Genomic DNA, 20,869 nt, shown 5'->3' with positions numbered 1-20,869 from the left:
CAATTGTTAGAATCTAAAGTTCCAGATGATAGTCTCAGATGATTTATTTGAGCATACTTCCTACTTGAAGTAGTTTTTTTCCCTGAACTTAGATCAACAAACTAAAAATAAAGTTACCTCTTTCCATTTAGTGCTAATTTAGTATTAGAGCATTCAAGTCTGAATCATTTAAGAATTTGGCCTCATGAAATATTTCTGCTGTTTGATTTTTTACAATTTTATTTTTAAATAAAATCTGTATGTATTTAAGTGTACAACATAATTTGATAAACATTGAAATAATTACTACAGTCAAACTAATTAACATATTATCTAACATGTTTATCATTTTTGTGTGCATGTAATGAGAATATCTGAAATCTACTGTTAGCAAATTTCCAGTAGTCAGTAAAGTATTAACTGTAGTTAGCATGCTGTGTATTACATCTATAGAATCACTCATCCTACATAGCTCCAACTTTGTAAACTTTAACCAATATTTCCCCATTTCTTCCATTTCTTTCCCCTTGTAGCCACTGTTCTACCCTCTGCTTCTATGTATTTGACGTTTTTAGATTGTACATATAAGTAAGATTATGTAGTTTTTTTCTTTCTGTATCTGGCTTATCTTACTTAGCATATGTCCTCCAGGTTCACCCATGTTATTGTGTATGGTAGGATCTCTTTCTTTTGTAAGGCTGAATAATATCATATATATATATATGACATTAGTGATATGTATATCAATTTCTTTATGCATTTATTCATCAGTGGACACTTAGGTTGTCTCCATATCTTGACTGTTGTGAATAATGCTGTAATGAACATGGGAGTGCAGTTGTCTCTTCAAGGTCTAGGTGACTTTTAGTTGTGAGCAAGCAAGTATCTTCTAAATGCAATTGTTGTTCTATAGGAATAGTATGTGATGACATTAAACAAATACTTATGTATAAATTTTACCTTTCTAAATGATATTAAACAGTTATGTTAATCTGATGTGTATTTAATTGAGTATAAGAATTATTGTGTACCACGGGGAGTAAACAAAGAGTAAGCATTTCACTCACATTGGTAAAACCACTACCTCTTACCCCTCAACATAAAAGAATTTCATATCTATGTATCTGTGTGTGTGTGTGTATGTGTGTGTATATGTATATATGCAATGTAATCTATTTCTAGACATGTAGACTTAATTGCCCTAACTCTTGAGATAGTTTAGATTTCCAATTGCTGGAGATGAAGTTTTATTCTTTATATATAATGAATATACATTAGGGAAAAACCTAGAAAATTCTAACATTAAGGTTATTTTAGTACCTCAATTATTGGATTAAACAGTTATTTTTTTTTCTCCTGTAACGAATGTTTTGAGGTTATCTATTCTACCAAATGCAGTCAAAAGTGAATATAAAACACAATAAATTGGTAAGTAATAATTTAAATAATCTGTTACTTCTGTATTAATTTATTGTGGCTACTCTAATAAATTGCCCCAAATATGGGGAATTAAAACATTAGATATTTATCCTTTCAAACTTCTGGAGATGATCAATCTAAAATTAAGATGTTGGAAGGGTCATGAAGAAAGTTTTTTCTTGTCTCTGCCTTTTCACGTGGCTCCAGTGATTTCTTGGCCTTTGGTCACATAACTCTGTAATCTTTGCTTCCATCTTCACTTAGCCTTTTCCCCTATGTTTCTCTCTCCTCTTCTCTCAGAAGGATGTTTATCAGTCCCTCTTGGCCCACCTTAATTCAGAGTGATCTCGTATTGAGATCATTAATTTAATTACATCAGCAACGTTTCTTTTTCCAAATAAGATCACGTGCACATTTTTCAGGGGACACAATTTTTTTTTTTTGGAAGAGGTGGTGTGGTCATCATTCAAACTACCTCACTTATTTAACTGTTCTTCTTCCTACCATATCCTCATTCAAAAGAGAAACACCTTAGTTTTGCTCAGCTTGCTTATTTTTGCACCGAGGCTCAGAAAATAATTTTATGCAAAGTGTTGTAATCTTTTAAGTAAACCTTGATATGAAACTTGGTGCCAGTCAACCTGAAGTGCCCAATGTAGTATTTGTGCATCTACTGATTCTCATAAGAGGTCAGGACATGAATGAGTGTTGAGTGTTTTTGTGGAACATGCAAGTACAAAAATGCATTAGATTTAGTGGTTTGGACTTTATCTAAATTGACAAAGTTGGAGGAATCAACTCTAAAAAGGTTGTGAACTCAGTTTTAAAATCATAACAATTTTAATGTAAAAAATAGCTCAAAAATGCCAAGAAGACAACTGAACATTAATCATAGAAGAGTGGGATTTCAGTTCCTTGCTGAAACAAATCACATCTGTTCTCCTAGCTAGTCTACACATGAGTCACTGGGTTTTTCAATTTCTGAAATAAAGAAACCCATTTATGTTTTGTAGTCAGATTTTAAAAAATGTTAGAGACCCTAGAGATCCTTCAAATACTTCCCCTGGCAAACTTCTGATATTTTCAGGTTATATGTTGGTGAGCTATGGGAATACTTATTAAACTTCTGCCACCATAAAAGAAAAGAAATCCCACAATAAAAATACCAAATATATATGTCTAGAAAATGATGAAGTGTTTTGTGACCAGTACATTTTGGGGACAAGATTTTAATGAAAATCAAGAGTGTCAGAGAAGAAAAAAATGCTTGCTAGCTTTTACTAGTTTTAAAGGTAATATTCCAGATTCAGTAAGTTTAAGAAGTGTGTTGTGGTTAAGATTAATATGGTATTGGAGATTATCAATTTATAGTAAGTATATTAAAATAATATTTTGATAACAGAAATAATTATGTATAGGTTGTTAACTAGTATAATGAAAAGAATATTCTTGCGATATATAACCTGAATTTGAATCTTGCTTCTTTCTAACATCATGATTTTGGACAAGTTTCATATGAAATCTGAATTTCAGATAATAATCCAAAAATAGGAATAATAATGCTTACATAAGTTTCGTTGGAAAGATTAAGTTAGTAAGATAATATATCAATATATAAAACAAATTAACAGTGCTTGGAATATAGAACATTAACAATAAATTTCATTAAATTGGAATTTCGATGTATGCATATTGAAATTTCTACTAGTTTTGGTTTGTCAGACTCAGATTTTACCAAAATTTAATGATTGCTAACATCTAAATTAGTGATTAAATTTCACATTTATTCACATTCTTTTTGGTGGCAACATTTAAAACATTTTAAGAGTGAGTTTAGAGTATTTGATTAAACTCCTGAAATCAAACCGTAGCAGGAGCAAAATTCTTTTCTTTTCTATGTCAAGGAAAAGGCTGAATTAGGATTCTCCTGTCACAGACAGTAGTATAGCATGCTGCTGTTCATAAAAAGGAAAACAGTTCTGCCACTGCTAGTTTGAAAAACTTGAGCTTGCCATGAAAGGGCAAATATGTAGAAACTTTTCCACCTTTCTTGTTTATGGATGGTCTACTTAAGAAAATAGGGTATTTATAAAGTATATTTTATTGTTCTTGATCAAAGACTACATTTTTTTAAAATTCACAAAGCCTGGTAATTGTGTTAGTTTACTCTGAATAGTAATAGCACAGGGGATTAGGGCAATGCTTTAGCCGTTGAAAGTTATTAGTAACCTCTGTTTCCTGTGCGCCTGCAGAAATGATGTGACTTGTTCTGGAGGGAAGGTCATCATATCATGTCTTCTAACTTATTGTAACATAAAACAATTTTGCCTGATATAATTATCGCACATTTTATTGATTTTATATGTGGTCAGCACTTGCAGGTAAAAGTGATTTAGAAGAAAACATGACATGACTCTGCCCTTAAGGAGCTTAAAATTTACTGGGGGTTTAGCACAAGAAATTACTAGAACTCGTTATTTAAATTAACTTAATCAAATGTATTAGTTATTCTGCATTCTTGGCCTTCAGGGAAAGTACACATTAATATGGATTGCAGTAGTTTCAACAAAATGTAATGAAGGTTGGCAGAAGGTTGACTGGAGTTGGATATTCAACAGTGGGTAGGGTTTACATAGATGAAGAGGATAAAGAAAGTATATTCAAGGCCTGTGAGAGCCATTATGTTGATGATATGTTCTCAGTGTGTGATGGAACACTTGGGCTAATGCAGAGACTTCCTGTTATGTGCTAACAATGGTTTGTTGGATTTGAAGAGACGAACTTAAATATAGACAGAGTTGGGTAAGCATAACTCTGCAGGCAGTGGAAGTCTGTTGTAGAACTTAGAAATATTAAATAAGTTTATAGACAAATACTTAAATGTTGTAACACCATAATTTAAACCCATTAAAGGATATAGGACTTAAGAATATGGAAGGCCACCGCAGTTACCCAACCTTGGGATGATGAGAGTACAAACTAGGAAAATGCAGGCACAAATAGAACATTGTATTTCACACAAAAAAAGTTTTTTAAGGTAGGTAAAACAGATACAGATTAAGTAGATCAAAAACAAAACAACAACAACAAAAAAATCAAAGTAACAGGAGATTGAGTTAAATAGCAAAGTGAGGAATGAGAATCTAGATGTCCTGATTCCCAGTACTGGATAATTTCCAATAAATAATAAATATGAATTAAAAAACATTGTCTCCAGTGAGGACTTAATTTTGGTAGAAGAAACAAATTATAATTTAAGTTTATCACTGTTAATATTACCACTGTCTTTACCCAACATGTTGATTTTTTTTTTCTCCTTATATATAAGAAAGCTTCATCAAGTGTAATACTGAGCACTGGATAATACTAAAGATAACTGAAATTTCTCAGCATCACAAAAACTAATATAATACATCTTCTTCAAAGGGTAGTGTTAAGAATGATTATAAAGTAACTAGCACACAATATGGCATATGATATTATGTAGTATTATAATTTACATATTTATATTTGTAAAATATAGTCAATATGGCTTTTATTCAAATATTTATTATATTTGCTGTCACTTCTTTGACTTTTCACTTGCCCTCCCTTGGCCTGGGGTATCCTTCTTGATCAACTCCTGAGGTTCTCCCAAAATTTAATTAATTCTTATTAATCCTTAAGAATGGGTAAGGCTTTGCTTTGGTTAGGGCCCATACTCCAACAGTATCTTACACATCTTTTTCTTTTCTTTTTTCTTTTCTTTTCTTTTCTTTTCTTTTCTTTTCTTTTCTTTTCTTTTCTTTCTTTTCTTTTCTTTTCTTTTCTTTCCCCTTTTGTTGAAATTATCATAGTTATAGACTAAAAGCTCCAAACTCCACGAGGTCAAGAATTGTGTATGTCCTTTCCACTACTCTGTTCTCAGTACCTAATGTAGTAGGTACCTGTAGCCAGTAACTATGGAATAAGGATTTGTTAAATGGCTATTTGGCTAAAGTAACTGAGATTGATTCTCTCTGTTTCTGGTGATCAGGGTATTCTTCTCTAAATGCCCACAGGACAGACCTTTATTGTGTCCCCATGCAGTTAGTGTCTTTGTCCTCTTTATTCTCACAGTACTTTGATCCAAATGATATGTATTAATAAATAAGATATTTGGTAATTCTTCTCTTTGAGGTATGTTTATAGGATACCATTTGTGTCTGGAAAATCAGCCTCTTCTTTTGAAAAGTGTGGTGGCATCTATTACTAATCAGATTATTTCATAATCTCTCTGAGCCTGTTTCTTTGGATCTAAAATTGGAGATAATAATGTAATTTAGAGGATGATAGTGGGGGTTAAATAAGTCAAATTAAATTAATTAAAGCATGTGAATATACAGATTATACAGCCTGGAAAGTAGTAACTTGTCAACCAGTTTTTCTGTATTTTTTTTTCTTTTTATTCCTGTGTGTTTCTTTCCCTTCTTTCCACTTCCCTTCCTCTCTCCTTTCTTTTCCCAATTGTTTGTGAACAACAAAACTTGAAGACTCTTATTAAATTTACTTTTGTGCAACCAAAATTAAGCATAGTAGAATGGTGGTTGAAACATGGTATTCACTAAATGAAGACTTTAGGGTAAACAAATGATTGAATTAATGATAAAACAAATAACAAAAATTACTAATTTCTGTCCATTTTTTGAATCACAGAATCTATGTAGTGATATTTAGATATAATCAATATTGAAAAGAACTTTTCTGTGTTGGCCCTAAATGCCTCCCTCATCTCTTTGCGTCTTATAGATAGTGGAAATACAATTACTTTTTTTTTTTTTTTGTAATTTTTTCAGGGTATGAAAATTCATGTCATGAGAGAAGAGAGACACCAAGGCAAAAAAGACTTTACATCATAGTTGCAAGGGATTTCAGGTTCTTGTTTCATTTATTTCTTCATCCACTGTTTCATCCCTTGCTGCTTCTTTCATCCATTCCTTTCTTCTTTTTAAATGTGATGTTAACTGAAGTGTTTTTGTAGGTGCCCTTTATCAGGTTGAAGAAACACTCTTCTTTATTAGTTTTTGAGAATTTTTTTTATTAGAGTATAATTGCTTTACAATCTTGTGTTAGTTTCTGCTGTGCAATGAAGTGAATCAGCTACAGAGTATACATACATCCCCTCCCTCTTGGACCTTCCTCTCACCCACCCCCACCATCCCACCCATCTAGGTCATCACAGAGCACTGAGCTGAGCTTCCTGTGCTGTACAGCACATTCCCACTAGCTATCTATTTTACACATGGTGGTGTATATATATGAACCCTAGTCTCCCAATTCATCCCACCCTCCCCTTCCCCACCTGTGTCCACCCACCTGCTCTCTAGGTCTGCATCTATATCACTGCCCTGAAAATAGGTTCATCTGTGCTGTGTTTCTAGATTCCACATATGTATGTTAATATATGATATTTGCTTTTCTCTTTCTGACTTACTTCACTCTGTATGACAGACTCTAAGTCCCTCCACATCTCTACGAATGACCCAATTTTGTTCCTTTTTATGGCTGAGTAATATTCCATTGTACATATGTATCATACCTTCTTTATCCATTTCTCTCTTGATGGACATTTAGGTTGCTTCCATGTCCTGGCTATTGTACATAGTGCTGCAATGAAAATTGGGGTACATGTGTCTTTCAAATTATGGTTTTCTCAGGGTATATGCCCAGTAATGGTGTTGCTGTGTCATATGGTAGTTCTAGTTTTAGTTTTTAAGGAACCTCCATACTGTTCTCCATAGTGGAGAACTGTATCAATTTACATTCCCACCAACAATGCAAGAGGGTTTCCTTTACTCCACACCCTCTCCAACATTCATTGTTTGTAGATTTTTGGATATGGCCATTCTGACTGGTATGAGGTGATACCTCACTGTAGTTTTGATTTGTGTTTCCCTAATGATTAGTGATGTTGAGCATCTTTTCACGTGTTTGTTGGCTATCTGTATGTCTTCTGTGGAGAAATGCCTACTTAGATCTTCCACCCAATTTTTGATTGGGTTGTTTGTTTTTTTAATATTGAGCTGCATGGGCTGTTTGTATATTTTGGAGATTAATCCTTTGTCAGTTGCTTCATTTGCAAATATTTCCTCCCATCCTGAGGGATGTCTTTTTATCTTGTTTACAGTTTCCTTTACTGTGGAAAAGCTTTAAGATTAATTAGGTTCCACTTGTTTATTTTTATCTTCATTACTCTAGAAGATGGGTCAAAAAAAGATCTTGCTATGATTTATGTCAGAGTGTTTTTCCTATGTTTTCCTATAAGAGTTTTATAGTGTCCAGTCTTGTATTTAGGTCTTTAATCCATTTTGAGTTTATTTTTGTGTATGTTGTTAGGTAGTATTCTAATTTTATTCTTTTATATGTAGCTGTCCAGTTTTCCTGGACCAATGTAGAAAAGACAATCTCTTTTGTATTCTTGTCTCCTTTGTCATAGATTAGGTGACCATAGGTGCATGGGTTTATCTCTGAGCTTTCTCTCCTGTACCATTGATCTATATTTCTGTTTTTGGGCCAGTCTTGATGACTGTAGCTTTGTAGTATACTCTGAAGTCAAGGAGCCTGATTCCTCCAGCTCCATTTTTCTTCCTCAAGATTGCTTTGACTACTCAGGGTCTTCTGTGTTTTCATACAAACTGTCAATTTTTTTGTTCTGATTCTGTAAAAAATGCCATTGGTAATTTGATAGGGATTGCATTGAATCTGTAGATTGCATTGGGTAGTGTAGTCATTTTCAGAATATTGATTCTTCCAATGAGAGAATATGTTGTTTTTTTTTTTTTAATTATTATTATCTCTCCATCTGTTTGTGTCACCTTTGACTTCCTTCATGAGTGTCTTATGGTTTTCTGAGTACAGGTCTTTTACCTCCTTGGTTAGGTTTATTCCTAGGTCTTTTATTCTTTTGGTTGCAATGGTGAATGGGATTGTTTCCTTAATTTCTCTTTCTGATCTTTCATTGATAGTGTATAGAAATGCAAGAGATTTCTGTGTGTTAATTTTGTATCCTGCAACTTTTCCAAATTCATTGGTTAGCTCAAGTAGTTTTCTGGTGGCATCTTTAGGATTTTCTATGTATAATATCATGTCATCTGTGAACAGTGACAGTTTTACTTCTTCTTTTCCAATTTGGATTCCTTTTATTTCTTTTTCTTCTCTGATTGCCGTGGATAGGACTTCCAAAACTATGTTGAATAGTAGCAGCGAGAGTGGACATCCTTGTCTCGTTCCTGATCTTAGAGGGAACACTTCCAGTTTTTCACCATTGAGAATGATGTTTGCTGTGGGTTTGTCATATATGGCCTTTATTATGTTGAGATAGGTTCCCTCTGTGCCCACCTTCTGGAGAGTTTTGATCATAAATGGGTGTTGAATTTTGTCAAAAGCTTTTTCTGCGTCTATTGAGATGATTATGTGGTTTTTATCCTTCACTTTGTTAATGTGGTGTATCACATTGATTGATTTGCTTATATTGAAGAATCCTTGCATTCCAGGGATAAACCCCACTTGATCATGGTGTATGATCCTTTTAATGTGTTGTTGGATTCTGTTGGCTAGTATTTTGTTGAGGATTTTTGCATCTAAATTCAACAGTGATATTGGTCTGTAGTTTTCTTTTTTTGTAGTATCTTTGTCTGGTTTTGGTATCAGGGTGATGGTGGCCTCATAAAATGAGTTTGAGAGTGTTCCTTCCTCTGCAATTTTTTGGAAGAGTTTGAGAAGGATAGGTGTTAGCTCTTCTCTAAATATTTGATAAAATTCACCTGTGAATCCATCTGGTCCTGGACTTTTGTTTGCTGGGAGATTTTTAATCACAGTTTCAATTTCATTGCTTGTGATTGGTCTGTTTATATTTTCTAATTCTTCCTGGTTCAGTCTTAGAAAGTTGTACTTTTGTAAGAATTTATCCATTTTTTCCAGGTTATCCATTTTATTGGTGTATAGTTGCTTGTAGTCTCTTATGATCCTTTGTATTTCTGTGGTGTCAGTTGTAATTTCTCCTTTTTCATTTCTAATTTTATTGATTCGAGCCCTCTCCCTTTTTATCTTGATGAGTCTGTGTAAAGATTCATCAATTTTATTTATCTTCTCAAAGAACCAACTTTTGGTTTTATTAATCATTGCTATTGTTTTCTTCATTTCTATTTCATTTATTTCTGCTCTGATCTTTATGATTTATTTCCTTCTACTAATTTTGGGGGTTTTCTTTTGTTCTTCTTTCTCTGGTTGCTTTAGTTGTAAGGTTAGATTGTTTATTTGAGATTTTTCCTCTTTCTTGAGGTGAGATTGAATTGCTATAAACTTCCCTCTTAGAACTACTTTTTCTGCATCCCATAGTTTTTGGGTCATCATGTTTTCATTCTCACTTGTTTCTAGGTATTTTTTGATTTCCTCTTTGATTTCTTCAGGGATTTCTTGGTTATTTAGTAGCAAATTGTTTAGCCTCCATGTGTTTTTTTTTTTTTTTTTTCACAGTTTTTTCCTGTAATTGATTTCTAATCTCATAGCATTGTGTTCGGAAAGATGTTTGATACAATTTCAATTTTCTTAAATTTACCGATGCTTGAACTGTGACCCAAAATGTGATCTATCCTGGAGAATGTTCCATGCGTATTTGAGAAGAAAGTGTATCCTGTTTCTTTCAGCTGTAATGTCCTACAAGTATCAGTTAAGTCTGTCTGGTCCCTTGTGTCGTTTAAAGCCTGTGTTTCCTCCTTTACTTTCTGTCTGGATGATCTGTCCATTGGTGTAAGTGGCATGTTAAAATCCCCCCCTATTATTGTGTTACTGTCAATTTCCCCTTTTATGGCTGTTAGCATTTGCCTTATACATTACAGTGCTCCTTTGTTGGGTGCATAAATATTTATAATTTTTATATCTTCTTGGATTGATCAGTTAATCATTATGTAGTGTCCTTCCTTGGGTTTGTAACAATCTTTATTTTACTGTCTATTTTTTCTGATATGAGTATTGCTATTCCAGCTTTCTTTTGATTTCCATTTGCATGGAATATCTTTTTCCATCACCTCAGTTTCAGTCTGTATGTGTCCTTAGATCTCAAGTGGGTCTCTTGTAGGCAGCATATATATGGGTATTGTTTTTGTATCCATTGAGCCAGTCTGTGTCTTTTGGTTGGAGCATTTAATCCATTTACATTCAAGGTAATTATCCATATGTATATTCCCATTTCCATTTCCTTAATTGTTTCAGGTTTGTTTTTGTGGGTCTTTTTCTTCTCTTGTGTTTCCCACCTAGAGAAGTCTCTTTAGCACTTATTTTTAAGCTAGTTTGGTGGTGCTGAATTCTCTTAGCTTTTGCTTGTCTATAAAGCTTTTGATTTCTCTGAATGAGATCCTTGCTGGGTAGAGTAATCTTGGTTGTAGGTTTTTTCCTTTCATCACTTAAAATATATCCTGCCACTTCTTGCTGGCCTGCAGACTTTCTGCTGAAAAATCAGCTGATTGACTTATGGGGATTCCCTGCATGTTATTTGTTGCTTTTCCCCTGCTCCTTTTAATATTTTTTCTTTGAATTTAATTTTTGTTAGTTTGACTAATATGTGTCTCAGCATGTTTCTCCTTGGGTTTATCCTGTATGAGACTCTCTGCGCTTCCTGGACTTGGGTGGGTATTTCCTTTCCCATGTTAGGGATGTTTTTGACTATAATCTCTTCAAATATTTTTTCAGACCCTTTCTCTTTCTCTTTTTCTTTTGGGACCCCTATAATTTGAATGTTGGTGTGTTTAATGTTGTCCCAGAGGTCTCTGAGACTGTCCTCATTTCTTTTCATTCTTTTTTCTTTATACTGCTCCTAGGCAATTATTTAAACCATTCTATCTTCCAGCTCACTTATTTGCTCTTCTGCCTCAGTTATTCTGCTATGGATTCCTTCTAGTGTATTTTTCATTTCATTTATTGTGTTGTCCATCACTGGTTGTTCTTTAGTTCTTCTAGGTCCTTGTTAAACATTTCTTGTATTTTCTTGATCAGTGCCTCCATTCTATTTCTAAGATTTTGGATCATCTTTAGCATCATTACTCTGAATTCTTTTTCAGGTAGGGTGTGTATTTCTTCTTCAGTTATTTGATCTTGTAGGTTTTTACCTTGCTCCTTCATCTGTAATGTATTTTTTTGCCATCTCATTTTTTTCTTTTTTTATGGGTGGGGCTGTGTTCTTGTCTTGCTGGTTGTTTGGCCTGAGGCATCCACCACTGGAGTTTGCAGGCAGTTGTGTGGAGCTAGGTCTTGGTGCTGAGATGAGGACCTTTGGGAGAGCTCACACACATGAATATTCCCTGGGATCTGAAGTTTTCTGTTATTCCAGAAGCTTAGACTCAGCGCTCCCACCACAGAAGCTCAGGGCTGACCTCTGGCTTGGGAACCAAGACCGTGCAAGGTGCACAGTGCAGAAAAAAAAAAAATAAAGAACAGAAAAAAAAAAACAAGGAATAAAAAATAAAATAAAATTAGAAAGATAAAAAATGTATTAGAAAAGATAAAAATAATAATGAAATAACAGCAAAGCAAAACAGAACCACAACAGCAAAACACCACCAAAAAAAGAAAAAACAAAAGAAAGCCAGGAAAGGCCTTGGTGGTAGTGGGGCTGGTGGATAGTGGGAGATGGACTTAGGTTCAGGATGTGTGAGGCCAGAAAAGGCCTTTGTGTGTGGGGGATGGGGCTTAGGCTCAGGACCTGTGCAGCTGGAGGGGGCCCCTAAGGGCAGAGGTTCAGGCTCAGAACCCAGAAGGCTCACTGGGGCCTTAGGGGGTCAGGGAGGTGCTGGCCATGTTCCCCTCTGATCTCATGACCCTCTGAAGGTCTCTCTACATTTCTCTGATCCCCTCACCATGATTGGGCCTCTCCGAGCATGGGTACCCCTCCCTTCCACAGCTCCCTCAGGGGCACCAGTCCCATCCTACCTCCACTTTTCCTCCCCACTTCCTCCACCCCTACTTCCTACCTGGTCATGCAGGGATTCCTCCTGTCCCCTTAGGTGTCCAGGGTCCCCCACCAGCTCTCGGTAGGTGCCCTAGCTGTGAGAAGGTGTGAACTCTGCATTCTCCTATTCTGAGAATTTTTATCATGAGATTTCAGATTTTTGTCATAGGCTTTTTGTGTCTTATTCAGAATATCATGTAGTTGTTATACTTTTTACAGTTAATATGGTATATTACAGTAATTGATTTCCCAATGTTATACTAATTTTGCATTCCTGAGATAAAGTCCCATTGGTCATTGTGATGAATTTTATTGTGTGTTGCTGAATTTCATTTGCTAATATTATTGCATTGATTTTTGCATCTAAACTCATGAGGGAAATTGATCTGTACTTTAAAGTTTTTTCCTTTGTTTAGTTATTTACTTTTCTTGGTATTGAAGGCAAGCATGACATCTCTGTTTATTTTTAACAGCTTTATTGAGGTATATTTGATTAAAACATACACATACTAAATGTGTATCATTTGACAAGTTTCGTGCATTCTTTGGTATCAGAGTAACACTGGCTTGCTTAGATGAGTTGGGTAGCGTTTTCTTCCCCTCTATTTTCTGGAATTATTCATTCAGTAATGATGCTTGTTTCTTCCTTGAATGTTTGATGGAATTCATCAATGAGGATATCTGGCCTGGAATTTTATTTATGAAATGATTTTTAATTGATTATTTGATTCATTTATTTGTTATAGGTCTATTAAGATTTTCTATCACTTCTTGAGTTATTATGGTATTTTGTGTTTTTCTAGGAGTATATCCGTTTCAACATATTTGTGTATTTTCTTGGTATAAAGTATTTTTTAAATAATATTTGCATATAGCTTTTAATTTCTGCGACATCTGTAGTGATGAATTTCTGATTTGGTAATATGCCTTGTCTATATTTTTTTCTTGGCTACTCTAACCAGTTTTATCAGCTGTTGATATTTTCAAAGAAGCAATTTTAGACTTCATTTTTCTACTCCATTTATGCTTTCTACTTCATTTACTTTTACTTCCTTTTTTTCTTTCTTTAGACTTGATTTTCTCTTATTTTCTGATCATTATGTATATGATCAGAAAGTAAATATATATGTGAACATATATGTATATTTATTTTGGTTGTTTGTCCCAGAGAGGGTTCCTCATGTTGCTCAGCAATTCTTGTACTTTACTGACAGGAAAGTTCCAGAAACTTTACAAACAAAGTCTGAAAGGCCTATGAGCAACTGGTGCTGAATACTTTTTTTTAAGCCACAATTTCATTGTCTTAGTTAAAATGGGATTATTAAGTGGTGATTTTAAATTCTTTTTTTTTTATTAGCAACTTCATTTATACATATGAAGTTGGGGATTCATATACACATATATGAATACCCAACAACAAACAGAGCAGATTAGCTGTTTTCAAATGCTCATGGTATTTTTGTGTATAGTATGTATGTGTGTATATATATGTGTGTGTCTCTCTGTGTGTGTATATTCCCATATATACAACAATGATAGCAATATATAGTATATATATACACAATACACACTATATGTACATATATACACATGTATGTATTTATATAAAATTTTTGATTAACCATATTCAGTATTCTTCAAAAGTTCTTTATCCTTACTAATTTTTTATCTATTTTTTCCTATCAAATACTGAAAGAGGCATGTTGCTATCTACAACTCATTTTTTTAATAGTCTACTTTGTCTTTATTTCTGTCCCTTATTGTGTTACATATTACTATGTTTGGGCACACTGTTGTTATGTAAATATACATATAAAAATTTGATATCTTCTTATTCTTTTGCCCTTTTATGCTTATGAAATGTATTTTTAAAATTTTTCTCTACTAATTTGTTCTATTTTGAAGTCTGTTTTGTGTAATATAAATTTAGCCACTCCAGTTCTCCTATGGTTGACATTTGTATGATACATCATTTTAATCTTTAAAATTTCAACCCACTTGCTTTATTGAATGTAAAATGTGCTTCTTGTAGACAACATAGAGCTGGAACTGGCTTTTTGTTCAGTGTGAAAGTATTTGGCTTCTGTTTAACGTGTTTAGTTTGTTCCATTTAACATAAATATAGTTATGCTAAGATTTACATACAAAAGTCTGCTATTTATTTTCTATCCATATCATTTTGTTTTTCTTCTGTTTCTAATTTCATATTTTTTGTGGCACACAGTTATTTCAGTGTACACCATTTAAATTATTAACTGTCATTGAACTATTTTTTTTTGTTGTTATTTCCTTACTGGTTGCTTTAAAAAATGTATGTCTTACTTTATCACAATCTATTTCAAATTAACATTGAGTTAATTCTGGTGAAATATACCACATTTACTTCAATTAGCACCAGTGAAGTGCAAATATTATAATATTTATTACATATCTATATGACATAAATTATATTATTATTATTATTTTTAATTATTGCCCACTTTTCAACAAAAAATTTGAGGCATGTAAACAAATGAGAGTGTGACATATAAAAATTGCTTAATAAAATCTTATGTGATATTTAGTATAGTCACAATGTTGTACAATAAAGTTATCACCCAATAAAATACATTGTACCCATTATGTAGTCACTCTTCATTCATTTCCCCTTATTCCTATCCTCTGGTAACCTTATCTGCTTTCTGTCACTACAGATTTGTATATTCTGGATATATCATGTAAGACAAATCATTCAATATGTGGCCTTTTCTATCTGGCTCCTTTCAGTTAGCATAATGTTTTCAAGGTTATCCAAGTAGTAGGATTTATTAGTATTTTAATCTTTTTATGGCCCCAAAATATTCCATTCATGTATAGCACAGTTTGTTAATCCATTCATCATTAATTATAATATGTTTCTGTGTGGATCTGTTTAAATTTATTTGTTTGAAATTTGTTGAGATTCTTGGATGTGTAGCTTTGTGTCTTTTATCCAGTTTTGGAAGTTTCTGGATGTTATTTCTTTAGACAGTTTTTACTGCTCAATGGGTTTTTTTGGTAATAGGACTAATTCCTGGAACTACCTCTGCCAGCATATTCCCATAGAGCACTCTCTCTCCTGTTGATGTTTAAGATTTTCTCTTGATTTCATCTTTCAGCAGTTTGAACACTTTTTAGCTAGATGTTGATTTCTTTGCGTAATTCTACTTGGAGTTCATTGAGTTTCTTGACAGGTGGCTTAATGTTTTACAGCTAATTTCAGATTTTAAGCATTATTTCTTCAAATTTTTTTTCTAGTTTTTCTTCCTATTCTCCTTCTGGGACTCCCATTGCAATTTTGTTGATAGACTTGAAGTAGTTCCGCAGTCTCTGAGACTCTATATTTTCTTCAATTTTTTTTTGTCTTCAAATTTCATAATCTCTTGATCTCTCTTCATTTACTAATTTGTTCTTCTCAAGTCTGATGTTGAGCTCCTCTAGTTAACTAGTGAATGTGTAATTTCAGTTTTAGTTATTTTCAGCTCTAGACTTTCTATTTGATTTTTCCTTTTTAACAGTTCTACTTTTCTATTGATATTCTCTGTTTTTGAGACATTTCCATCATATTTCCCTTTACTTCTTTAAATGTGATTTCCTTTAATTAATGCATATTTGTAAAAGTAACATGAGCACACACACACACACTCCAGTGTCTTATCCAAATCACAATTTCTATTAACTGATTTGTTCCTGAATATAGATTACACTTTTCTATCTCTTTGTGTATCTCAATTGTTCTCTGTTGTTGAAAAATGGAAATTATATGTACAATATCGTAGCAAAATTGAATTTTCTTGAGTCTCTCTTTACTCTCTCTCTCTTTCTCTTTCTTTTTTATTTTTGAGACAAACTGTGGAATCCTCCCCTCCCCTATTTCCATTTCACAATTTGCAACCACTTATATCTCTGCTCAGATTAAACCTGTAAGACTTCTACTTTCTGTCAATTAATCAGTGTGGGTTTTCTAACACATTGAAAGTTTGGCCAATTTTCAAGCTTTCCTTGGCTTTCACTTTCATCTGAGATCTCTGTCTCCCTCCACATGTACATATCTCCCCGTTGGCAAGAAAATTATAGAGCACTTGCCATAATTTCTGGGTTTTTCTTCAAAAATATTCATGTTAAATTTGGGGGGGGGGCATTGAACACCCCATCTTGGATTGAAAGGTTGCGCTGGCCGATGTTAATATTTTCCCAGTTGTTTCCTACTCATTTTGCTACATTTACTGACAATGTCTACACTGGTTTACAACACTTGCTTAAAACCAAGTCCATCCCTTCTGGCAACAACATTGCTGGTTTTCCCATCCTTCCCTAATCTGGTAAAATCATTCTCAACAACTGAATTGGAAGGATGGCAACTTAAAAAGGCCACACATTTTCTCTGTTACTATGCAAAGCTCTATCAGGTTTTATGAGTAAATGCTCCTCAATCTCTTGTTTTCACTTGATTGACTTTTAGAGCCCACAAAACAGTGTTTAATCACAATGTTGAACAGTTTTATACTTGTCATTTAGGGAGAGGGTTAGTCAGCTTTTTCATACAACTATAGCCAGATGTAAATAGCAGTCTCTATATCCCAGGTCATTATTGAGGGAAGATTTACTTGTTCACTTACTTTTACAGAACAGAAATAACAGCAAAGAGTTTCCTGATAAAGAAAGAAGTGCTGGGATCAGCACAGAAATTAAGGCTGAGGTAAACCTGCTTGATGTCTTGATTTTTCCAAGGACAGGTCAATGTACATTGATAAAAATGATATCTCCATAAGCATCTTGATCACATGGAAACAGCCCATGGAAAGGAAAGAGTGGGGGTTAGGAGACTGGATTTCTTTTAGCTATGGTGTATTTAGGAAATCTGAGTGGCTTAGTTGATCTCTGAGCTTCAACATAACTCATCACTAATACAATGAGTTTGTAATAATATATGATTTGGCAGTTGTCTTCAATGCCTGGTTGTACAGCTGCTGCATTAGAGTCAGTTTTAATATAGAGTTTCTTAAGTCTCCTCTCTGAATTTCTGATTCAGTGGGAGAAGATGGGAGATAGGGTCTTTGTTTTTAACAAGGATCAATGTAAATCCTAAATTTAAATAAATGCAAAAATGCACTGCTGTGTCCCCACTCCCACAAGGCTTCTTGAATCTTCCTCTGGCATATATCAGGACATTCTTTTTTTTTTTTTTTTTTTCACAATTATGCACCATCTGTGTAGTACTTTTTGGTACATTGTACTTCCCTGAACTAAATAAAGTGTGTCTTCTTTTTTTCCTCCATTGATTTTGGTACATGGTTCAGACACTGGCTAGAGTTTATGTAGGCGTTAGCAGCTTGGCTGAAAGATTGTTTATGTAGTGAAAATGCTGGCACAGCCCTCTCTGCAAGGACCAGTAATGCATGTTAGGCCAGAGAGGTCTGGGAAGAGCCTCACATCAGTCATAATGTTGTCTTTTCGCATCCCATAAGAAAGGATGTTTTTGATTTTGGTCTACCACAAACTTCTTTTTTTAGAATCTTAAACCTTAAGAAAAGGTGGAACAAAAAAACATGGCATGATATAGGCTTTTGGGAATGTATAAAAGTTTGCAGTGCATTAGAACCCAATAAAAGAAGCATGTGCTGGCATGCATAGGCACTAAAATTAAATCCGTGAGCAATGACAAAAAATAGATCGAATTAGAAGAGCTTATAGAAGCTCTCACTTTTGCTTTCTGCTGTTTTTGTATCACTAGAAGTCTAGGTGTCACACATCTATAGTTGCTAAAAAGCACTGATTATCTTCCCTTGGCTTAGTGGCATAGAAAGCTAGGCCAAAGTGAAGGTAGTGAAGGATGTAATTGATAAAAATGCCTAAATAACATAAAAATCATAGCCCAAACAGGGTTTTAATAATTATAATAGTTTAAGGTTCATGCTGCTTTTACCTCTTTTAATGTTATTTTTAAAGTAAATGGCCTTTCTATGCTTCATATTTGTGAGTTTTGCAGAACAAGAAAAACTGGCCTTCTTTTGAGCATAGAAAATTGGTACTCAGAAAAGTGGCTTGCACAAAGTCATAGAAAGAGAAATGAATGATTATGCAAGGAAGACTCAGTTTGAGGCAATAACTGTGATCTCATTCGCAAAAGTAGAAACTTTTCAAATATTTGCTAGGTGATGATCTCAAAAAACAAACAAACAAACTAGGTCTCAGGAGAGCTAGTAGGTACAATTTATCACAAAATGCCATATGATCTGGAAAACAGCTCAGAGTCCTAAATCAATAGCAAATGTGCATGTTTTTTTCATCTGTCACCCAGTGATATTAGAGATGACAGCTTATTTGATGAAGGCAATAGCATTCTGTGCATTTGATTATGAGATTAGCTACTGGATTTTATGAGAGCTCTTTTGAAAGAAAACTTTGTCACCATTTTGTTAAGCATATTTTATTAATCTACTCTTAAAAAATGTTTGTGCAATTCTTGGAAATGCTGAGTTTCACTCTTCTTTGGTCTCAATAAGGCTTAATATATCTCTCCTGATGCTGGTTCCTGACAATCCCTGACATTTAGCCTTTAAAGTCATTTCCACCTCATCCATTTCTCATCATATCAGAACAAATAAGAAACACAGAAGTGTTGTGGATTTTTGGGATTACAAATTATGATTTAAAATATGCTGATGCACCCAAAAATCTTAAATTGAAAATAATCACCACATATGAGAGCAATTTCCTGGCATTCTGTGTTCTTCAACTCAAGGGTTTTATCCAGGATGAGTGCAAGTACTCTTGCAAATAAGCATTAATAGGTACACATTGGGTAAAATGAAGCAATAATGAACCAGGATTTACTATTTGAGCAAAAAATTTAGGCAAAATTAGAATGTATAAATGAAGCAGTTGATTGATACAGTGAAATTACATGTATATATGTATAAAATGATACAAATGGATCTGTAGAATTTTTTTCTTTAAAAATTATGCAATTTTTACTAATCTCAGGGACAGTCAATGTATGCTTCTCTCAGATCTGATGGGTCTAATCTGCTGGCTTGGAACTGCTGCTTTCCCCAAGTTGGACATCTTGCTTCTAGACAGTGGCTACCAATCAACTCCCACCAGCAGGACACAGGCAAGGTGCACTAGGATTAGCCACTACATTCATCAAAAATCATTCAGAAAACCTGGGCCTGAGTCAAATAGCTGCTGCAGTTTTATTATTATTGTGTTCCTGGGCTTTATTGCTATCCTCTGACTAGTCTCTTTTCTCCCGTGTCTCTTTTGGCTGCTGACTGCTGCTTTGCTCTTTTAAAACCCCCATTTTATGTACTTTGGCACATATTTCCCCATTCTCCCTGACTGTGGACCACATGTCCTGCTCTGCATTCTGGTGATTGCCCCTTGGTTTTGTTGTCCATCTGCCTAATTTCTGACCTTCTCTTCAGCAAGAGCCCTCTGATAAATAAATAACTGCCAATCTGCTATTGCATGTTTTTAATTGCCTTATCATCATTATTTGTTAGGAAGCTAGTTTGTCTAACTATATCAGATGTGCCATCCACTCTAGAGTGGTTCTCTTGCCTACTGGTTAAATGGTTGAAAGAAGTGAAAGTATCTAGGCCTCTGATCAGTTGATGTCACCCAATGTTGGATAGGGAGTGGGGTTGGAGGAGGTGAGTGGGTGGGGAATAAAAAAGGTCACCTGGACTAAACTTCTTGTTAACTTGACCTTTGGGTAAACAAATTAATGGCATTTGCCCAGGAGGAAGAGACTTTATCTCTGAAATGCCCTTAGTAGAATGTCCCTGGAGGATTATTCAGGATGGATCAGCATGACTCCCTGGAGAAAGTCACTTGGAATTCTCTGCAGTATAAAACAGAGATGTTTCATATGCTAGTCTTTTGTGAGGTGATCCTGTGAACCTCACTTAGAAACTTCATGTGTTCTGGGACAGAGAGTTTTATCCAACATGAGAAGAAATTTGGGAGCAGCTCTTCACAGCTCTACTTTTTGTAGTTGTTTAATTTCCTGTGTCCTTGACTTTATTTAATAAACCTTGAAACTGGTTAAGGTCTCTGATCCATGTGAGTCTGATTTGACAATGTGATGTATATTAGCTCAGGATTTTTGGCTCTAGTGTGGGACTGCCTGGATTTGAATCCATGTTTCCCTGATCTTTAACTATGGGCTTTGGGCAGTTATCTAACCTGTCAATCATTAATTTTTTTACCCATAAAAGTGGAGATTAGAAATAGTTTGTGCTTTGAGTTAATGCGTACAAAATATAGAACAGTGCCTTGAGCATAGTAAACTTGAATATAATGTTAACTATTGTATTATGGTTCAGTTCAAAAGCAGGGTCACAATAATAACCAACATTCATCATATACTTAGTGTGCACCAGGAATTGAGTCAAGTACTTTAAAATAATTCTTCTAATTTTTACAATCAATCCTATACATAGTAAGAAGAATTTCCAGAAATGTGGAAAAGGAGACTAAGACTAG

The sequence above is a fragment of the Hippopotamus amphibius genome, chromosome 4 (genome assembly GCF_030028045.1).
Source record: "Hippopotamus amphibius kiboko isolate mHipAmp2 chromosome 4, mHipAmp2.hap2, whole genome shotgun sequence".
Lineage (NCBI taxonomy): Eukaryota > Metazoa > Chordata > Mammalia > Artiodactyla > Hippopotamidae > Hippopotamus > Hippopotamus amphibius.
This window is presented reverse-complemented; position numbering follows the sequence as displayed.